The following is an 8,954-nucleotide window of genomic DNA, read 5'->3' as shown; positions in this document are numbered from 1 at the left end:
CGCGGCATGTGGGATCTTCCCAGACCAGGGCTTGAACCCGTGTTCCCTGCATTGGCAGGCAGATTCTCAACCACCGCGCCACCAGGGAAGCCCACAGTATTGGATTCTTGAATGAGGAGCAGCCGAACCTGAGTTTGGTAAAAATGTTACCTCTCAATTATTACCATAATGTTTCCATCCTTCTTTCTATATTTATTATTGGATGTTCTACTGTAAGAAAGAGCTTTCTCTTCCTCCATGCATGCTATATATGTGTGTATGTATATATATGTATATGTATGTATATCAGTGTAGGTTCATAGAGCCCTATTTTTATTCAATGTGTTGTAATCTGTCACTGTCATCATTTATTCTGATGCTCAAATTGTCCCAGATTTGGCCAGTAGCTCCTAGACTCTTTTGACATGTCCCCAGCATTACTTAAACACTTCTACTTATTTTATAGCACAAGTAGATGTTCCAGGCTCACTGTGTACGTTCCCTGGCCCAGCCCTCTAGTCAGTCATTTTCCCAAGGACTCCTGGTTCCTTTCGGTGGAGGATGCTACATTTAGAAATCAAGATTTTGTGTTAGGAGTACTCATTGCTACATGAGTATTAGGGCTCCTAGCCTCTCTTTGTGGACAGAGCTGAGAAACACCTGTATGGCACGCACACGTGCGCACACACACACACACACACACACACACTTACATCTATGCTTACCTATCTATACATGTCAAAAGCCATGAGTTCACACTGATCCCTCCAACTCCATCACAGTACCACAGGGTTCACACTAGTCTTTCCCATTTTCATATTTGTAATTCCCTACTCTGACCCATGCTCACTCAGCTGCCTTCCCTGCTTGGTCCCACGCCCTGCCCACCACCTCCAACAAATACTGGAAAAGAAAAGGAGGAGGGAGGAAAGAGAAAGCTGAATGTTTAAAAAATTCTTGAACCAGTACAAAAATTAAAACTATAGAAAAGTACGTAATGAAAAGTCTCCCTCCCACCCCTCTCATTCCAATCCTGCTCCTGTCCACAGGTAACAAGTATTATTCGTTTGTTATCACAAGCCAATATTAAAATATTTTTATTTCCCCCTCTTTTACTCAAAGTATTCCTCACATTCCTTTTCTTATTTGTCAATACATCTTGGAGATCTTTCTGTATCGGTACATAAAAAGCGACCTCACTCCTTTTGTGGCTGTATAGTCTTCCTCTGGCTATTCTATACTTTATTTAATCAGTTCATGTATAATAGACATTTAGATTGCATCTGAGGTTTTGTTAGGCTGAATAAGACTGCAATAAGTAACCCTGAATGTATTCATTTCACATGTGTCCAAACACATCCATAGAATAAGTTTTCAGAAGTGGGATCATTGGTATGACCTTATATGTTTATGTGTTTAATGATTAATGGTATATCTCCCCTCTTAGAATGGCAGCTCCCAGAGGAAACGGACTCTGTTCTATTCACTGCTATTTTCCCAGCACCAGGAACCATCAGACTATGTTAGGCACTCAATACGTATGTGTTCAATAAATGAATGAATGACTAATGCCCTCTGGTTGTGGACTTGACTGTCTCAAGCATGCACGGACCACTCACTGTGTGCTAGGTGCTGTGCGTCATCTTGCCAATGCTCCAAACTCCCCTGTGAGGTAGAGACTGTTTGGACGCCCCCACTTTACAGATGAGAGCCTTGAGGCCCAGAGAGGGAACACAACGAGGCTGGTCACACAGCTAGCCAATGACAAAGCCACAGTTCCTACCCAGTGAGTTAGTCAGACGCTGGAGCCACCAACAACCTCACCTGCTGCTCTCAATACATCTCTTCTCTCCCCGCACACAACTCAGTCTTCCAGCGCCACATGGCCCCTTCATCTTGACTCATCTACCTTCCTGGTCCTAGCCTCTTCTTCTCAGCCTCGCCCCCAGCCAAAGGCGCTGGCTCCCCACCCTCAGCCAACACAGGACAGGACCAAGCAGAGGCACTGTCATTTCCATACAGCTGTCCCCGGGAGCCAGGCCCTGCCCAAGCCCCCCCATTTTCCCTGAAAAAGCTGAATTATCTTGGCCATTTGGGGGGCACCTCTCGGCACAGGCCGGGCTGCCTCGGCAGGGCCTGGCTGAGCTATTATCCTACATTATCTCACTCCTCTGCTCCTGAAAAGAACCAGTGACTGCTCGGCCCCCTCAGCCCTCCCCTGCCCGCTCCTGTCTTTTACACTTAATTACCTCACTCATTACCCCGCAGCCTGCAGAGGCCGGACCACAACTGGGGCATGAGTAATCCCCACATCACACACCCAGCCAGCCGGCCAGCAAGGAACAAATTGCTCACACAGCCCATAAATAAAGGAACAGGGCCCGCTCAGGCCTTCGCAGCAGAAGGACCTTCGTGGAGGCTGCCGTGAGGGAAAGGCATCGGCCCCAGCTTCCCAGTTGGCCTTTGCCAGCCCTGGTGAGATGGTCCCTACCTCCTCCACCTCCCCCACCCCAGACGGTGACCTTGAACTTCTCCAGGCCACTGAAGTCACAGCTCAGTGCCACTGACAGATGGGGCAGCAGGGGCCCTCACCCCTTCCTCACCACAGCCAGGGAACTGTCCAAGCACGGCTTCCAGGCTTCCTGCATGAACCTTCCAGCCATCTCTCACCACTTCCACCTCCACACTGAATGCCTGGCAAGTCCCCTGTGTCCTCTTTCTTTCCCAGCTCCTTTGCATTTGCTGCCTCCTCCCTTCCTGAGCACCCACAGACCTTGTTAATTCCTGCTCATCTGAGAGATCACTTCCTCCGGAGAGACTTCCCTGATCCCTCCGGGCTGGGTGAGGGACCTCATGGACTTTCTCCCATCAAAGCATCAAGGCTTTACGTTGTCATTGTCTTTGCTTGTGTCTTGTGAAGGGAGGACTGAGGCTCACACACATCCCTTTGCCTACTGCCCAGCCCAGGTCCTGGCACATTACCAGGCCACTTACTAGGCACTAAGTAAACGTGAGTGAGTGAATGAATGAATAAGTGAATGAATGAGGTGACGACTGGTAAGCTGCCTGTGCTGGATGAAGGGGTTTGGGCCCCCTTTCCCCTGTGTCACAGGCCTCCTACCTCCCAGGCTGTTGGCTCCTGCAGTCCAGGGCCTCTGAGCTCATAAGGGAGGATGATCTGGGACCTCTCTGTGGCTAAAACTTCCCTCCAACCTCTAGGAGGTCTGGCTCAGACCCCTTCCCTCGCATCACCGTGGGAAACACCAACTTCTCCGCTCTGTCACAAGGTAGCCCAGCCTTGGCCCAGAAGTCAGGAGCACCACCTTTTCTCCTTCACTTCCTACATCACCTCCCACCACCTCTACTGGTCCTTCACCTCCTGCAGCACCTGAGGGCGGATGACCCAGGAGCTGGCTGTGCGGTCAGCTTCTCCTGGCCTGAAGGACTTCATCTCACCCTCCTGCTCCCCTTGCAGACCCAGGATACAGGAAGGAACTTGGAAAGGTGGCAGGCAGGGAGCTCCTAAAACCTGATGGGCCAGAGTTCATAGAACCCTTTGATATCTGATGAAGCCTATGGACCCTTTCTCAGAATAATGTTTTTAAATTAATAAAATAAAATATATAGTATTACAAAGGAAACCAATTATATTGAAACAATTATCAAAATATTAAAAACAAATCTGCATTACAGTAATACATGTGCTTCTTTATTATATATTATAACACAAGATTTAGCAAATAACTTGTAGTTTTCAAGTCATTATGAGCATGCATATACGGTATTTCAAGATATCTGGAACATCTGTAATGTGACAAGAAAATATCTGTGATTTCTATTAGTGACAATTTACAGGTCCTGCTAATGCCACTATGGTCTGTGGCCTGCATTCATCATTGAAGGAGTGATAAATTTCAGAAAGAGGCTAGTGAAATTAAAGGCGCAATCCTTTTCCTATCCAAGTTAATGGTGGGCCTCCTGAATTCTTTCTGTGGTCCCCAGGTTAGAAGCACCTGTGATGGGGAATGACAAGTACATCTCAAATAAATTAGCACTTCCCTTCCTATATCCTGGCAGACATCATTAATCAATTACAGCAGTCTTTCACACTGAGCCCAAGCTCAGTTCTAGAATCTACCTCAACGCTATGCTTTGGGCTATGGCTACCAACCAAAGTGGGCTCTTGAGCTGTAATCAACTTGCCATTCCTGGGGGCGGGGAAGGGGACAATGCCATCGTCAGAATGAGATTAAGGGAGAAGGGGTAGTAAAATGAGGTTTAGCAACAGTACAGGGAAGGGGGATAAAAACAGAACACTTGATCATAGCTTAATGTATGTCACAGAACACTTGATCATAGCTTAATGTATGTCACCAGGGCAAACAGTCACCAAAAAGCTTATGAAATGTCTGGACAAGTTATTAGAAGTCCAATATCTAGAGTGAAGAGGTGACAGTCCCTTTCTGCTCAGCTCTGCTCATATATTTCTGGAGTTCTGTGCTCCGTTCTGGGCCCTACACTTTCAGAAAAACATCAGAAACCTGGAACATGGTTCGGGGAAGTAACCACGAATGCGCAGGTGTGGAAACCATATCCTGTACCACTTATCTGTTCAGACCATGAACGTGTTACTGAGACTTTCCCCTGAGTCACGTTGTGCTAGGAGTTGGGAACACCAGTGTGAGCAGCCCCAGGCCCCTGCCCTTGGAGTGAGGACAGTGGAAAGAACTGGGTGTCTGCATACCCCCGAGGGGCCATCCTGCACCAGAAGGTTGGAATCTGTGGTATTCCACTCAGTCTGAGAAAAATATTACTGCTGGAGTTTCCAGACAATGGCATGGGCTGCGGAGCCATCAAGGGTCCATGGCAGCAAACATGCCTGAAGAATCTCCGAGAGGCTCAGACACCAGGATGGAGGCTTCATATGCAAAAGCAAAAGAAAACGAAAAGTTAGGTCAAAGGCCTGGCCAGAGGGAGACATCCCTGCTAATGGGGCCCCAAGGCCAGAGCTCATGCTGCCGACACCAACCCTGGATGCTGACACCTGGACCTTTGTCCCTGCTGCTTTTGGACACTCAGTGTGGAGGCTGCCACACGCTAGCCAGCACGGCATGGGGCTAGGCTGGGCCACATGACTGCCCCAGCTGCAGAGGAAGTGGGAGATCAGTATGGACCCTGTTGTGGGAGAAGGGGACTCATCAGGCAAGGGTGTTGGAAGGTTCTGGGCAGTTGAAAGGAAGGTCACCTGTCCACTCCAGCCACCAAGGACCGGGTGCTTCTTCTGCGTCTGGCTCTATGCTTGGCACTTTCCTTGGATTGTCTCTGTTAAGCATCTCCTCTCTCCTGAGTGTGTGCTGTGCTTGTCAGTGCCCATTTTACAGATAAGAAAAGTGAGCCTCAGAGAATCCAAGTCATTTGCCCTGTTCTTTTAACTGCTTCACAGAGGTGGGCCAGCTGGGGCAGGGGTAATCATTATCCACTTCGAAGCCGACCTGGGCAAGTGGGATCTAAGTTCCACCAGTCCTGGGATCTCTAGGATTCCAGACTGCACCTGCCACAGCAACGCTAGCGTGGATTCCGTGTGTCCCAACCAAGCATCTGCTGCATCCTGGACTCTATACAGACGTCATCTCCTCAGAGAGGTCTTCCTTAACCACCACAACTAAAACAGCCCCACCCCATTCTATCTCTGCCCCATGTCACTTTGTCTCCCTGGTATTTTGTAGACAGGAAGCTGGCCTATCTATGTATTTGTTATTATGTGTCAGCACAGTAGGATGGACGTGAGCTGCATGACAGCAGGTCTTTGTCCTGTTCACTGCTGCGTCCCCAGCTCTGAGCACAGTGCCTGGCACAGAGTAGGTGCTCAGTAAGTATCTGCAGACTTACTGGTTGTGAGCCTTGGGGCAATTTCTTAACTTCTCTGTGCCCATGTGGTCCTTTATAAAATGGGTATCATCATACTGTCTACCTCCAAAAGTAGTCATGAAGATTCCATGAGTTCATGCCGTATCACAGCCAAGCAGACCTTCTAATGAGCCCCTACTGTACACCAGGCCAGTGGGATTTCACGGCAGAGCCTTGACCGTCAGAACAATAGGAATCAGAGAGGAGATGCTCCTTTGGGCTGAAAGGTCCAAGAGGTCAATGGGAAGAGAGTGGACTCCAAGCTCAGAATGGCTGATGTTACTGAGCACCAACTGTGTGTGAACTGGCGTCCTAAACACCTCACTCAACTCCCACCTGCTCTGCGAGGGAGGTACCATTCGTACCGGCATCCCCATTTGACAACTGAAGACACTGAGATACAAAGAAGATAGGTAAGTTGCCCAGGGTAGATAACTCATCAGTAAGTAGCAGAGGAGGGATCTGAACCCAGGCCGTCCATGCTTTTAACCCCTCTGCTCCCCTACCCCTCTACAGCTGGGGTGAGAAAGAGGGGAGGCTGGGAAGGTGTGCACTGGGGGCATGTGGGTGTTCTGACTCCTCAGGAGTTTGTCCACTAGTCTGGGGTCAGGCACAGGTCAATATTGACAACCTCCTGCTTCCAGGCACCTGGGCCACCTCTTGGCTTTTTCCTGAGTCTGATGGGTTCCAGCTGGTATATGAGCAGAGGCAGGAGCAGGAGGCAGAGCTGGGGGTGCAGAGAGGGGTTGATTCCTCTGCGCCAGGAGCCCTAGGAGCCGGGAAATGCCAACTCTGCAGCTTCCACAACCACCTCAGCATCTGTCAGGGATGGTTCTCAGCTTGGCTGGTGGGTAAGAGAGGGAGGCAGGAGAGGCCACGGAGGGGTGAGGGAGCCAGCCTTGATCTGGCAGGCAGGAGCCTGAAAATTCCAAAGAAGGCACTTGCCTGTCCTGTGCCTCAGTTTCCCCAACTGACAAACAGGGATGGGCAGGGAATGATGCTGATATGCTGAAGGCTGTTCAAGTACAGCTTCTATTTATCAAGGGCTGATTACTCTCCAGGCCTCATAGAGCCCTATTTAGTAGGTGCTATCATTGGCCTCAGTCTATAGAGGTGACACAGAGGCACAGAGAGGTGAAGTGACTCGCCTGAAGTTATACAGCTTGAAGAGGCACAGCTGGGATTAAAGCTTGGCTCAGGGTGACCCAGGCCCAAACTCTGAACTATCTCACTTGCTTGAATGTGAAAGGCTGTTTAGCCACTCCATCCCTGACCCATGCTGGGGGCTTGTCCCAAGTCCCCCTGACCCAGCAGGGAGCCCAGTGATCAGATTCCTGCAACCAGTCCTTTCTAGAGGTTTCAGGGAGCTGCTTAAGGGGTGACCTTGTCAGGGTTCAGGAAATTGGAAGGAAAGACACTTTAATGCGGGAAGGTCAAGGACTGTGGTAGTCAGGGAAGGGACTCAGTTATCCCCCAAAGCAGAGGAAAACCTTGAGGGTTGACAAATTAACCTAAGCTCAGGCCAAAGGAGACCAAGGTGAGTGGGGGGGGGAGTCACAAGGAGGTTTTACACTCATTAGTTTATTCATTCATTCAAGATATATATTTATTGAGCACTTATTATTTGCCCAGCACTGTGTAGGTGATAAGGTGTGGCAGTGAATGGAGCAGATATGGGCCCCCACCCCCCACTTAAGGGGCATTCAGCCCTGGGGGAGCAGGGGAGGGAGACCCCCTTTGGCACCTTTGCCCCTCTTAGAAAGAGGGATTATATGGTTTAAGATCGTGGTTTGACCCACCTAGCTGGGTCTCCTTGGGCAAGTCACCTTGCCTCTCTGAGCTTTGGTTTCCTCATCTGTAAAATGGGGATAGCAGCAGGCCCCACCTCGAAGGTTGTTGTGATGGTTAAATGAGGTAATCCACATAAAGGGTTGGATTTGGCTCCTGGCACATAGTAAGTGCTCAATAAATGTCAGCTAGTATTATTATCATCTGGGACTTTAATTAATTAATTTATTTATTTTTATTTTTGGCTGTGTCAGGTCTTAGTGGCAGCACACGGGATCTTTTCCTTGCGGTGCCTGGGCCTCTCTCTAGTTGTGGCGCAGGCTCCATGGGCTCTGTAGTTTGCGGCACGCAGGCTCTCTCGTTGAGGCGCGCGATCTCAGTAGTTGTGGCGCACGGGCTTAGTTGCCCCGCGGCCTGTGGGATCTTAGTTCCCTGACCAGATATGGAACCCGCATCCCCTGCATTGGAAGGCGGATTCTTTACCATGGGACCACCAGAGAAGTCCCTCATCTGAGACTTTAGAACATGCTCCTTCCCACCACATATCATCTCTGTCCTGGGCTAGATCTTGGAGTCAAGCAGGGGAGCGATGGGAGGAGGGGTTAACTAGGCAAAGAGGGAAGGAAAGCGTGCTCTTGGCAGCAGGAACAGTATATGCCAAGGCCTTGAGGTGGGAGGCTTTGAGGGAACAGAGGAGAAGCTCCGGCAGGGTCTGGGACTCTGACACACCCCCAACTGACCCCTTCCTGAAGTCTGTCGAGGCTCTAAGCTCCTGAGCCAATGAGGAATGAACATGGAACGGTTCCCAGAAATCGTGGCCAGGGCCCTTGCAGCTGGAGAGGAGGCAGGGTGGCAGAGTGGTGAAAGCACAGCCTCTGGCGCAGACTGTCTGGGTTGGACCCATGGCTCACCACCTACTGGCTGTAAAACCTTGAACAAGTTTCTGAACCTCTCTGGGATCAGTTTCCTCTCCTGAAAATGGGGCTGACAATACTGACGAGTCAGAAGGCAAGTGTGAGGATTAACTAAGGTGATATTTGTAAGGTGTGTAGATGAGTACCTGGCATGCAGCCCAGAGCTGTAAGTGTTTATTAAATGAATAAAGAAAAACACGTGGTGGCTGTGGGGAGGTGCCTGCCACTCGGACTGCAGTCCCTGACAGCCTCCCACTGCAGCGCCCTCTCAACCGGCCACAGTGTCTGAGCTGAGGCCACCCCCTTCCAGGACGCCCCGCTGATGACTGGGCACAGTGGGGAACCAGGGCCTGGACACTCTGCCCA

At 50.1% G+C, this 8,954-nt stretch overlaps 1 long non-coding RNA gene across 1 annotated transcript in view; it reads right to left on the bottom strand.

Moving 5' to 3' along the window:
• Positions 1-3,666: 3,666 nt before the first annotated feature.
• The window catches only part of LOC309613509, a 32,217-nt gene continuing 26,929 nt past the window's right edge, over positions 3,667-8,954 (bottom strand). Inside the window, exon 3 of the long non-coding RNA XR_014235767.1 lies at positions 3,667-4,897. This is a non-coding gene — a long non-coding RNA (uncharacterized lncRNA). The remainder of the gene's footprint in view (positions 4,898-8,954) is intronic.

The sequence above is a fragment of the Balaenoptera borealis genome, assembly GCF_965194805.1.
Source record: "Balaenoptera borealis genome assembly, chromosome: 16".
NCBI lineage: Eukaryota > Metazoa > Chordata > Mammalia > Artiodactyla > Balaenopteridae > Balaenoptera > Balaenoptera borealis.
The sequence above is the reverse complement of the archived record's forward strand: the minus strand, read 5'-3'. Positions and strand labels throughout refer to the sequence as shown.